General features: G+C 51.8%; 1 pseudogene; it reads left to right on the top strand.

The window, feature by feature from the left end:
- Positions 1–454: 454 nt before the first annotated feature.
- LOC122157465 lies at positions 455–13,119 on the top strand (annotated as a pseudogene).
- Positions 13,120–13,601: the final 482 nt, after the last annotated feature.

Raw genomic sequence — 13,601 nt, 5'->3', positions numbered from 1 at the left:
GCAGACATGTCTGAGCAGGGCCTGTGTGATAGGACGAGGGGAAACAGCTTCAGAAAAAAGAGAGAGAATTGCTTGGATATAAGGACGAAGTTTTTGACACTAAGGCTGGTGAGGAGCTGCACAGGTTGCGCAGGGAGGCGGTGGCTGTCCATCCCTGGAGACCCGAGGTCAGGTTGAATGGGGCTGTGCTTTGTTGGACAAACGACTGAGAGAGGTGGTGGAGCTGCTGCCCCTGGAGGTGCTTAAGAACCATGGAGATGTGGCACTGAGGGAGATGCTTAGCCGGCCTGCAGGGATGGGCTGGGGCTGGGCGATCATCTTAGATCATCTCAGTGGTCTTTTCCAGTCTTAATGATTCTAAGATTCTATGACCTTCAGAGGTCCCTTCCAGCACAAACCATTCTATGAAACGCCATTCTGCGGTGCTTTCTGTCATTGCTATGGGGTGCACCTCATGCCACCATCCAACCTCACCAGCTCGATCCCAGCAACCTCTGTGCTGGTTGGCATCCCGGGCACGGAGAAGCTGCACGTGTGGCTGCCCATCCCCTTCTGCTGCGTGCACCTGGCTGCCCTGCTGGGGAACAGCAGTTGTGAGGGCAGAGCGGAGCCTCCATCAGCCCACAGAATCACAGAATCACAGAATTGCAAGGTTGGAAACGACCTGCAAGACCATCTAGTCCAACCACCCTCCCATTCCTATTAGTACCACAAGCTACATAAACCACATACCTCCTCCTGTGCACGCTGGCTGCTGCCGACCTGATGCTGTCCACCACAGCCATGCCCAAGATGCCGGCCCTCTTCTGGCTCCACCAGCATCCTCCATGGCCTCGCTGAGCCCTTTGCAGCCATCCTGCTGGACGCTGCCCTCATTGCTGCCTCCTGTGTCCTGACTCTCCTGGCAGCATTCAGACCCCCATCCAGGACAGCCCCCTCCACGGCTTTTAACACCTGCGTCTCCCGCGTCTGTGTTACATTCCTTTTCTATGTTCCTGCCTTTTTCACGCGCTGCTTTGGGGTAGAAATCCCACACCACGTCCACATCCTGCTGTCCAACCTCTACGTGCTCTTCTCCCCTTGCTGAACCCCGTCGTGTACGGCGTGCAGATGCGGCAGAGAAGAGAGAAGGTGGTGAAGATGCTCCTCTGCCCCACCACGCATCCGCTGTGGGAAGGAGAGCCACGTGTAAGGAACGCCTCGGTGGGAGCCCAGATCTCCCATAGAACCATTTCAGGCACTGTGAGGAAATCTGCAGCCCCACACACAGGGCACCCCACGTCCCCACCCCGAATTCCCCGGCGCTCTGTTGAAGATGTCCCTGAAGATGTCCCCCATCTGAAGATGCCAAGAAAAGGGCAGACGTGGCACTGAGGGGTCAGTGGGCATGGAGGGATGGGCTGGGGCTGGGTTTGGAGATCTTGGAGGTCTTCTTCAACCTCAACGATGCTGTAATTCTACGTAACCAGAAGCCAAATGCCAGCCCTCTGCTTGGCTGCAGAAAGAGGGGGCCCATGGAGGGGAGGACCCCCCCAGCAGAGCCACCTATGGGACCCCCAGGGAGGATTCCACTGTGGTGTGATGGAGATCTTGGCATCTGTGCGGAGTCAGGGGACAAGGAGTGTAATAAACCTTCTCTAATCACAGATACATAATGGAGCTCGCTGCAGGAATTGCTTCTTTATTAAAAAATCACTGAACTGGAAAAGTCTCTAGAAAGAATAACAGAAATAAAAGCAAGTGTTGCAGATTAGCATGCCTGGAGTCTCTTTATTCCTTAACTACATAACATCTGTCTGAGCTTTAAGTGAACAACTGGGTGAAAAAGAGAGTTCCAAAAGGAGCTGGGTTGGCGGTTGGACTTGATCTCAGTGGCCTTTTCATAGAGTCACAGAATGACATAAAGGCCTGGGTTGCACAGAAGCACAACGCTCATCCAGTTCCAACCCCCTGCTGTGTGCAGGGTCACCAACCAGCAGCCCAGGCTGCCCAGAGCCTGGAATGCATTGGGAGAGGCAGTTTCAAGTCATTTGGAGGAACGATGTACATCTCTGTGTGCCTGAGGCCCTCCATTTCGGGAGCTGATAGCAGTGCAGTCACACACTACTGAGAGCTCTGGCCCCTGGGAAGCGGGGACTAACTGAGCACCGAGTCAAACTGGTACCGGGTCCTAAGGAAATGCTGGCTCAGAGTCTCTGCTTTCCTGGAGTGCAAAGCCAAGGGCTTCAGAAGCACTTGGGCACTCTTTGCAAGAGCAGCTGCAGGGAGCAGAGCAGGATGCTCCCAGAGCAGAACTGCAGCAGTGGGCAGAGGCTGGGGGACGTCCAGAGCAGCCCAGTGCAGCCCCGAAGCATTTCCTGACAGCAGCTGTAGGGCTGATGGCATTCGCTGTCAGCTCTTTTGCCATCAAATTACCCGTTCCCTTTGTTCCTGCAGTAATATCCAAAATCACCCAAAATGATACGATGCCATTCTAAGCTTCTGCAGCGGCATGGTCAGAGTGCAAACAGCCCCCGAGAGCCCATCTCAGTGCAGCAGCTGCTCTGCCTGAAGCTTGAGCTGCTGTAATGAGTGCTGCCCCTGACGGCTGTTGTAGCACCTCGTATCTTTTACTTGTGCAGATCCTGGCGTTCCTGGCTGTTTGTGCATCCCAAATTTCAACAAATAATTCGGAAAGAAACTGCCTGCGTTCTGAAATGGATCACATCTCACTCCTTCCAGAAGTGCTGTGAGGATGAACCCAGCGCAGGCACAGAGCTCCAAGGAGAGCAGAGCTGGCAGCACACGGAGCTCCCACAGCTCATAATGCAGCGACAGTGCCTTTCCTTTGGCCAGAAACCACCCGTCACAGAACAGTGCTGAGATAAAAAACTGATCTCAATTCAGCCTTGGTTCTCAGTATTCAATTTACATCAGGTCAAAGCACTAATTTGGGTTCAATTTATCTCCCTAAATCTGCATCTCTCTCATCCCTGTGCAAAGCACAGGAATTTTCTCATGTGCACCTTTCAGCTCTGGGCTGATGTTTCACAGTAGATTTGGTTTAAGAGTGGGCATCCTGCCCTGAGCACTGCTCCTGAGCAGCAGTTCTCTGCAGAACAGAACCAGCAGCACCTCACTGAGCAGGAAAACACTTCAATGCCACTGATGGACCCGCAGCACTGCCTCATGGCTGCACCACCACCCAAACGGCCTCTGCAGAATCAAAACTCCGTTGAAATTGAAGGCCGTGCCTTAATTGAGTGAGGCACTGCACTGGGTGCCCATAGAGGTGGTGGTGCCCCATCCCTGCAGACCCCCGAGGTCAGGGGAAGGAGCTGGGAGCACTGATGGAGCTGTGGGTGTCTGTGCACTGCAGGGAGTGGGACCTGATGGCCTTAAAGGGTCCTTTCCAACTCCAACCTTTCTGTAATTCTATGCCAGAAGGCTCTGCTGGCACTCAGCTCACTGAGGCTCTGAACACCACAGTCCCATCAACCCCCCGTGGTCTCCTGGGCTCATCTGGGGCACTGAGAATCCCACGTTCCTTCTCTGGGCACCACTTGGGAAGGAAGTTTTGGAGGCAGAGGGTGGTGAGGCACTGGCCCAGGTTGCCCAAGGAGGCTGTGGATGCCCCATCCCTGCAGGCATTCAAGGCCAGGCTGGATGTGGCTCTGGGCAGCCTGGGCTGCTGGTTGGTGACCTGCACACAGCAGGGCTTGGAGCTGGATGAGCGCTGTGCTCCTCTGCAGCCCAGGCCATTCCATCATTCTATTACTGTACAACCACAACCACTCCCATCACATCCCACCTGCACAGCCCAGGCGTTAGTTTTGGGATATGATGCTGTTGAATTCCCTATGACTTGCCATTGTCTCATTGTGGAAGTGGTGGGATTTGGCAAGAGAGAGGCAAAATGCTCAGCACACTGGGTGATGTGAGGTGGGCACAGAGGGAACAAGGCCAAACAAAGGGTACAGGACTCAGAATCCTGCAGTAGTGTGCAAGGTGGAACATGACCAGCAAACCAACAAAGTTTGTAAGAGATGTGCTGCTCGAACCAGCTGCATTCAGGGCTGGAGAGTGAAGTTCTGCTGGTCCGTGTGCACAAACCTGCCTGCAGAGAGGGGAACTTGCCTGCTACGTGCGTGGATTAACCCACTGCAAAAGGATCCCTCCTGACTGCTGAATGCACAAGGCAGTTTCCATCCGCAGCATTAGCTTGCTCCAGAAGCACTGAGCTTGCCACGTTTGGACATGTCTGCTTTTCAATGAGCTGCCTGCTGTTTTGTATGCAAGCAAGAGAGAAATCTGATCCACGCCTCTGCTTCTGGGCCTGTGTGTTTGCCTCCAATCTCAGCTGCACAATATTGGAAATAACCTCGAGGCTGTCCAGATCGCCGTGTGCTAAAGGACACCGGAAAGGTTCTGAAGGCTCCTGAAGTGCCATAAGGGACAGGAATTCTGTGCGTTGCATTTTTCAGGACTCGATGCCACATCCAGAGCATTTAGTTCTTAGTTTTTCCAGTCCCTGACACAAAGAATGATGGACATATTAATTACAAACGAGATCAGTGTATACCATTTAATTACCAAGAGCTGGGTGGGGAAGTTCAACGGGCCATCTGCTCGTGGCTGTGGTTGGAATGGTGGCATCAGCTCTGCACAAACCGCCTCGTGGTTTAGATGTAGGGCACACGCAAAGCACTGCTTTATTTCCGTGGACTGTGCTCAGCAGAAGCTGATGCTGGGGAATGAGCGTCTCTGAGGCATCAGGGAGGGTTTTCCCTGCTGTTTCAGGACAGTGGGATGCTGTGCATGCCAAATGCAAAGCAAGAATCCTTTGCTCATCACGAGGGGCTGCGGGCGATGGGTCTGGATCCCAGACCGTCCACAGAAGAAGCATGGAAAGAACACCTTTGTGTGCAGTGTTCACCCCTCTGCCATCTGTAGGAATCACAGGAAGTCGATCCAAGTGTCCTTAATCACAGAGTGACAGAATGGCCTGGGCTGCACAGGAGCACAGCGCTCATCCAGCTCCAAGCCCTGCTGTGTGCAGGTCGCCAACCAGCAGCCCAGGCTGCCCAGAGCCACATCCAGCCTGGCCTTGAATGCCTGCAGGGATGGGGCATCCACAGCCTCCTTGGGCAAATGTCACATTAAATGACTGAGGAAGAAATGCTGAAATCCCTGCCTTTGCAGAAGGTGCTCTCTGGTCTACATTGTGCTCCACACTGACATTTCTTATCATTGCAAGTGAAAGAAAGCATTTTTGGTTCCTCTGAACAATGTCTCCAGACTGCTTGTTTTCAGGCGGAGAAATCCAAACAAGATTTATGTCAAACTATTTTAATTTCTGTTTTGACAAGTGATTAAATTCTGATCTGCGAAATGAAAAGCTAACTTTGCCTTCGGTTCTACTCTACGCGGATCTACTGGCAAAGTAACCGTACCCTTTTCTTCTTCTTTTTCTCCTTCTGAACATGTTTTATTTACACTGTGTGAAGGTAAGATGTAAAAGCTGGCACTGCAGCATCGTGTGAAGGCAGCAGAATGAGAAATCCATTCCACTGTGCGGGAGGAAACGGTACACAGCAGATATCAATTTCCTGGGTAGGGCTGCTCTGAGTTTTTAAGTGTGGCCACTCAGGTAATGCAATAAAAATAAATACACAATTAGGTTTTGGCTTCAGAAATCATGCAGGAAATATTGTTTTATAATGTGCTGCTCACATCCATCTTCTCCTGTCTTATTCTCATTGTGTTTACATTGATTTGATGAACCAGGCAGCTGCAGCGTTTCACATCTCTCAGTATCCAGGGCCATAAATTGGTGCTAAAATGCACATTAGAAACAAACGATCCCCGTGATATAGAAGGAAACACGGATAACGCTGCTGTCTAATGGCTGAGTCTAAAGACCAAGAGAAGTCTGTGGGCCAGTCAGACACCAGGGTGTCCTGGGAGCAGGGAATCGGCGCGGAGATGGGCAGCGGGGCACTGGAGGCCCCCGTCACTGGAGGTGCTGAAGGACCATGGGGACGTGGCACTGAGGGACGCGGCTGTGGGCATGGTGGGGATGGGTGGGGATGGGACCTGGGGATCTCAGAGGGCTTTTCCAGCCTTTATGTTCCTGTGACTCCCTGATTCTATAGTTTAGTGATGGGATTTGGTAGGTTGTGTTGATGGTTGGACTTGTTGACCTTGGTGGTCATTTCCTAGCATGGTGGCCACGAGAATAATCCAGCATTGTGGCTCTCAAGAGTAGGGAGGGGTGAGGACACTGGAGCATGACCTCTAAAGCCTTGAAGGGGGAAGTCTTGCATGGGGCAATCTGTGCCCAAACTACACATCTGCACTGGCTTCCTCTGTCTGCAGAAGCCTGTTGGGTTTGCCTGGCTGCCCTGCAGCTGACCCTGAGAACATCGAGGAGCTGAAGGAGGGCTGGGTAGATTCAATGGCAGGAGCTTTAACAAGACCAAGCGCCAGGTCCTGCATTTTGGCCACAACAACCCCATGCACTGCAGGTGTGGGGCAGAGTGACAGACTGTGCAGAGGAAATGGACCTGGGGGTGTCGGTCGATGCTTGGCGGAACATGAGCCAGCAAAGTGCCCGGGTGGCCAAGGAGGCCAACGGCATCCTGGCTTCTGTCAGAAATGGTGATGCCAGCAGCAGCAGGGAAGCAGGCTGCTCAGGGGGGTGGCGGAGTCACCATCCCTGCAGGCGTTCCAGAAATGTGGAGATGTGATATAAGGGACATGGTTCCCAGAGGGAATGGTTTCAAGCTACAGCAGGGGAGATTCAGGCTGGACATGAGGAAGTATTACTGTTCAGAAAGGGTGGTCAGGCAGTGGAATGGATGCCCAGGGAGGTGGTGGAGGCACCGACCCTGGGGGTGTTCAAGGAAAGGCTGGATGCTGTGTTGAGGGACATGGTTTAGTGGGAGCTATTGGTGATAGGCGAACGGTTGGACTGGGTGAGCTTTGAGGTCTTTTCCAACCTTGGTGATTCTATGATTCTGTGATTCTGTGGTTCAGTGGGCAGTATTGGTGGCAGGTGGGCAGTTGGATTTGATGATCGTGGGATCTTTCCCAACCTTAATGCTTCTATGCTTCTTTCCAACAAACCCTTCCTGAGGAATGACAGCAAGGCACCCACTGCATTTTTGCCTGGGTGTGTGTATTCCTGATAGAAGTAAATCCATTTCTGCTTTAAAGAGTCCCAGTTGTAAACGTCAGAAACAAAGCAAACTTCATCTCGCAGTTGGAGCGCTCCTAATTGCTGCTGAGAGCCGTGATGGAAAGTGATGGAAAATGGGGTCTTTGTCTCTACAGAGGACCGACTGCTGCAGTCACTGTGCAGGAGAGGGATCCTGGCTGATGTGCGCAGCACAGCCTTGCAGCCACAGTGGATGCTGTGGTGTGATGGGAGCGCCAGGAGATCCAAGTTTCACCACAGATAAATCCACACCCTGAATCTGCTCTCAGAGCACATGTTGATTTTGGGATCCTCTCCCTTGGGCACCTGCCATGTTGTGAGCTTGTGAGCTTCTGCAGCAGCACGGGCAGGGTGCAAACTCACCCTATAGATACTGCAGTAACTGGAGCACACGTGCAGATTTCTCTCCATATATCCTTCACAGGTCACTGGCAGCCTACAGGAAAAGCAAAGGTGCTTTCCATGGAGTTGTGTACCTGAGCAGGGCTGGTGCAGGCTGTACGGCACCACGAGGTTGCATGGGAAAGCAGTTTTAGTGGGATTGAGCCACGCACACCATTTCCTTCAGTAAAGAAGGGCCACCAGGACAGGGTGCACCATCTCAGAATCACAGAATCATGGAACGGCTGGGGTTGGAAGGGACCTCAAGGATCACGAAGCTCCAACCCCTCCGCTGCAGGCAGGGCCACCAACCTCCACCTTTCACAGCAGCCCAGGCTGCCCAGGGCCCCATCCAACCTGGCCTTGGATGCAAGACCTGGCCCTTGGTTTCTACACCAAGCACCAGGGACCTGCTCAGGAAATGGGACCCACAGTCTGTACCTTCCTGAGCCCAGGGGAGCCTACAGCTGTGCCTCCTGGTCGTGGTGGGGACAGCTGAGCTGTGCGGCGCCATTCTGCTCCGTGAGGCAGCAGCAGCCCCACCGGTGCTATTTCAACAAAAAGGAAGTGCCAAGGTGCTGACTCATCACTCAAACGCTTCCAAACAACGGACTGAGCTGATCCTGATCTGTTATGCCTGGGAAAATAGAAGGGATGTGAGCGTGCAGCACTTACATGCTTGAACTTACCAGCCCCTGCATCAGGCAAAGCACAGAAAGCACAGAATTTACCTCCTGAAGCCCCGGATTTTGTTATTGTTGAGTTTTAACGTTCTCTGTGGTCGTACAACAGCCTAAACGCTCAAAAGGGATGAGGAACATTTCCTGTCCTTGTCTCGGTGTGAACATTCTCCCTGTGTTCTGGTTTCCTAAAAAAAACCACTCTGTCTTTGGCAGTGGATCACAGAGAAGTGCTTCTGTCTGAGAGCCGCAACATGAATTCAGCTCAAATCACGAAATGCTTCGGCGTTGGAAAAGGGGCAAAGCAGGTGAAATCCCGACAGACTGACCTCGGATTCATCTGCCCCCAGCCCTGCTGTTGGGCTGTGAGCTCAGGTCTCTGGGTTTGTTTCCAAAGAAGATCCCCACAAACAGATGGAAGGCAGCTCCCGAGCCTTGAGATGTGCCGCTTCCTTTGCGGAGGTTTGAGCTGCCGCCATCGGATCAAGGATGCCTCGATGTGATTGAGAAAGGTTAAGCTGCGGCCGTGCCGGGGGGTGGCAGCTTTGCTTGTGCAAGAGAGCAGACAGGTGCCTTTAATTAACTTTCGGCTTAGCTGAAATGCAAGGACTGGAGGAGGCTTCTGCTATGCTTTTGAGGTTTCCCCTTTGTGGGGGATTCTTACCAGTTAGCAGGGTTGTGGCTTTCACATTTTTGACAGAGATCATAGAATCGTAGAACAGCCTGGGTTGGAGAGAATCATAATGGTCGTCCAGATTCAACCCCTGCTGTCTGCAGGCCACCAACCACTAGACAAGAGATTTTCGGGGATGCTTAAAGGACGTCAGGAGTGAAGCGTGTCATTCTGCTGGCTGCTGGGCAATAGCCCACATCCAGCTGCCTCTGTTCAAGTGCAAGTGAGTGGGCAAATACGTATTGGAACAGTGTCTGTTGCATTCCTCTTTAGGCAGTGTTATGACAGGAATCAAGAATAGCTCTATGCTACTGAATACTTTCTTCCAGAGTTAAGATTTGCTCATTTCTGACTCTGCATCAAGTGTGAGTCATCATGACTAAGACATATGTGCACGTCTGTGTGCCTACGGGGTGCCTGAAATAACATGCTCCATACTGGAGTCACACCAGCCTCAGCATCTCCCTGCCTGGGGCACACTGAGCCCTGCAGGGTCTGACAGCGCTCCAGCTCAGAGCTCATTGCCTGGGGATGTGAAATGTGGAAAAGATGTGAGCTGGGCAGGTGGGCCACGCAAAGAGCTCGGGCATCAGCTGCTCCTGGTGGGGTTCAGGAGGCACTGAATCATGTCTGAGCTGTTTGCGCTTCATGGGGTTGAACAGCTGTGAGAAATCTCACCTGGAAATACAAAGCTACAAGAATCTCAGGATGGTCAGGGTGAAAAAAACAATCAAATAACAACAAAAAGCGAAACAAAACCTCAGTGCAAATTCCTGCACCTGGGGCAGAACATCGAGTGTCACCAAGCGTCTGGAGAGCAGCTCTTCAGAAAGGGTCTGGAGGGCAGCAGGAGGACGTGAGCCCTGCACAGCTGAGTGCAGCCACTGAGCCAGGGGGAGGCAGGCTGGAGGAACTGCGCTCATGCAGACAGCAGAACAGAAGGCAAAAGAAGCTTCTCAATTTGGCATTCTAATATCTGAAAGAGATTACAGGAAAAAGAGAGTCTCACTCATCAGAGAATCATAGAATGGCCAGGGTTGAAAAGGACCACAGCGATCATCCAGCTCCAACCCCCTGCTGTGTGCAGGGTCGCCAACCAGCAGCCCAGGCTGCCCGGAGGAGAACACGCACAAAGCTGAGGGCAAAACTTACAGGAGGGGAAAATTTGGCTGGATGATAAAAGGAAAAAATCTTCCTTGTGGGAGTTGGGATCTGAGCCCTTGGACATTTTAAAAAGCCTTTGGGATTTGGTTTGAGAAACTTAATCTAAGCAGACATGAAGACTCTGCGTGCAGCGCATCCATTTGCACAGACATTTAATGTGCTGGGGAGAATGAATACAGGAAGACCGTCCTCAACAACACGTGTATGGAGTCAGCTCCCATCCAAACCTCACCAATTCCTCCCACCGTAACGCTGCGGACATACAGGGAGTCTGTGTGCTTCAGAGATCCCAGTGACACCACCCCAAACTCCAGGCTGGATTAATGATTAATGATTAATTAGTCCATTAATCCATTAATTAAGAGTCGGCGCAGCTTTCCTGCCATCCTGCCTTTCTGTGGTGCTGCTGAGGAGCTGCGTGCCTGGAAGGCTGAACTCCCCAAGGCAGACTTGGGCTTCCATGAAAGAATAGTGGGCAAATACTTGCTCTGTTGCTTTCACCCACCTTTAGATAGCACAGGGATGTGGAAGAATTGTGCTTTCTGTGGTTTCTAATGGCTTCAGAACAGGTTTAACTCAGGCTTAATTACAGGCTGAATTATTTCTCAGGCTGGAGTTTATTTCTTCATTACAGCACTCATTGCAAACACTTGAGCAAATTGTGTTACTAAATGTGTTTTCAAGAGAAGAAAACAATTCTCATGGTGAAGTTTGCCTAGAGCACGAGCTTCTTCAGCGAGCAGTGGAAATAACAAATCTCTTGATGCAGATGGAATAATCTGATAAATCACAGGACAAAAGAGAATGGACTCTGGTTTAAGATTAAATAGCCAGTGCACTCGATATGGATATCAGTTGTTTATATCTTCAGCCAGAAGTGTGCCATCACCCAGCAAACACAAACTGCGTGGCACAGTGCGTGCATCCCAGCAGTTCGTGGTGAGCAGTTTGAGAAGGCACTTCGTGTGCTGTGCTGGAGGGGCTCCTCCTCGACATGAGGACCTTGAGGACCCCCCTGCAGATCCGTTTGGTTTTCGTGTCGCAGATGATGGCGTTCAGCAAGCGGCTGACCAGCAGGTGGGTGTTGGCCACGAGGACGTGAATGAGGGGAGAATCGTGTTTGCCAAAGCAGTGAAGCACAGACAAACCAGCCGTGGGAACGTGCGGGATCAGGATTGCCAGGGTATGGGACCAGCAGTTGTTCAAAACCTTGAGATGCTCCTCCTGGGATGCAATGCTCACAAATCACAATGCATGACAGAGCAATAAGCAGTGGAACAAGCAGCGCTGTGGGATGAGCACAGCTCGTGTGTGCACAGCACTGAGCGCGATGACTGCACACGACAGCTTGACCAGGTCCTGGTGCAGACAGTAGGCGTTGGAAGGCAGGTGGGAGAGGCAGAAAAGCAACCTTCTCAGCAAGAAGGGTGATGGCAGCACACTCGGCAGACATCTCAGAGGGTAGCCAGCACAGTCCTGCCTGTCCTGGCTAGGGTGAGGATGGAGGAGTATCTCTGTGAGTAACAGATGGCCACATAGTGATCAAAAGCCGTGGCCAGGAGCACTGGGGACTCTAAGAATGAGAAGGAATGAATAAAGTAACCCTGAGCAGTATTCACCCAAAAAATACTGTAGAGAGAGAGAAACCTAAATCAGAGACGTCCAGCGTGGGCAGGAAACAGTAATGGGCTGGTGGAGGTCGGTTCTGACAACAAAGATGGGGGGCTCAGTTCCCCATAAGGGATGAAATGGAAGTGCACGTGGAGAGCCAGAGGTGAGCAGCCTCCAGACCCGGGATGCCCTGCAGGGTGAATGTGTGACAACAGGAGCTGGAGCTGTTGGACAGCCGTGTGATGGAGCAGGAGATTCTGCCCTGAAGTAAGAAGTGCTTGTGCTGCCACAGCCCGGAGAGCACACAGCTGGGCAGTGATGTGTGTAAGTGATGTAGATTTCACAAATTGCTCCGGCCCCCAAGCGTGGTTAATAAATATGCTGCTGATAGTTCTTCCCTTTTCTTTTATGTCCGTGGGATAAAGTATCGTAAACAGAAGACAAACGTGTGGTGTGTGTGTTGTCTGAAAAGCAGGATGATCTTGATAAGGGAACTGGATATGAAATTCTTCTGTGAGTGTGATGAGGGATGTCAGAACAAATAATCACAGTGATCCTTTCCAATCTAGTATTTTCTAACTCTTCTGTAACTGGGACATAAAGTCCCCATGCTTTAGCAGGATTGCTGCTGTCTGATGGGTGATGCTGGGATCCGAAGCCTGGGAGGGCCGAGCTGTGGCTCCTGGATGTCCATGGCATTAGAGCTCATCCACGCGCTGTGTCCAACTGAGAGGGATGCATTCATCTGCCCCAGTCACATTCCAGCCTGCTCTGTGCATGGGGCAGATGCACACAAATGCCACATGTGCCCCTTCTTTGCTGCCACGTGTGCTGGGCTCCCCCAGCCTTGCTCACGCTTTCTTCCTGCTCCGTTGAGGGATCCTTGCTGCAGCTCTGGTTATGGCAGTGGGTTTTTGCAGAGTAACTCAAATACCCCAGACCTTTTCTCAGATGGGTCTGCGTGGCTGTGGGATGAGCAGAGGAGTGTTTGATGCTGCACTGCTCAGAGTCCCAGCACCTGGAGGAGTGCAAGGTTGTCTATATCGTGTTCTCTTTGTAGAATAGCTCTCATAAAAAGCATTCTGAATGATGCCTTACAGGGCCTGAGTGCCTTTGTCATGGGGGCCCACGGGCAGCACCTCCTGGTGCAAAGCAGCTCCATCACTCCCGTGTGCTCAGCCAGGTGACAGCAAACGCCTCCCACCCTTCATCCCCCGTGAGCTCTCCCAGCCCGTGTCCCATCTCCTTGCCACACGCTCAGTGATGCCCCGTGGGATGGATCCTGGTGGTGGCTGGGGCAGGAATCAGCACACAGCAGGCACAGAGGGCTCACGGCTCTGCGTGCCTCCATTGACCCAGGGCTCTGGAACATCCTGGACCAGGAGCAGTGGTTTGCGTTGAGTATTCCTTAATGGATTTTATTTTTTTTTCTGTGGCTTTGTGCTATTGCTCAGTTGAACCCTTGCAGAGTTCTGGTCCTTGCAGCTCCCTCTGACAAAATGTTCCAAAGCTTAATCCTATTGAGTGAAAAACAACTCACGTAATTGGTTTTAAATTTGCCACCTGCTATTTTAATGTGTCTTAGCTCTTGTATTGAAAGAGACAGCAAGCAATTACACCTAGATGTCTTCTGACCCCCTCTATAGCAGCCATCTCCCTTCCAGACTGCAGAACCCCCACTCACTCCCTTCCTTCTTGCATGGTTCCTTTTTCCTGCCTTTGGTTTACTGATTTATTATTGATTTGTTTTGTTTATTTCAACCTTTCTTCTGCTTACTTTGTTTTCTCTTCCCAAAATCCCTCTTGTGCCCATGTGGGAGGTGAGAAGTGTTGAAGGCAGTCAGGCCAAGAAAGCAAAAGGAGGACACAAAGCGCAGAGAGAAACAAACTCAGC

This window comes from Centrocercus urophasianus, unplaced genomic scaffold (assembly GCF_019232065.1).
Source record: "Centrocercus urophasianus isolate 14NV4802_14NV808 unplaced genomic scaffold, USGS_Curo_1.0 seq_1388, whole genome shotgun sequence".
In the NCBI taxonomy this organism is placed as follows: domain Eukaryota; kingdom Metazoa; phylum Chordata; class Aves; order Galliformes; family Phasianidae; genus Centrocercus; species Centrocercus urophasianus.
This window is presented reverse-complemented; position numbering and strand designations above follow the sequence as displayed.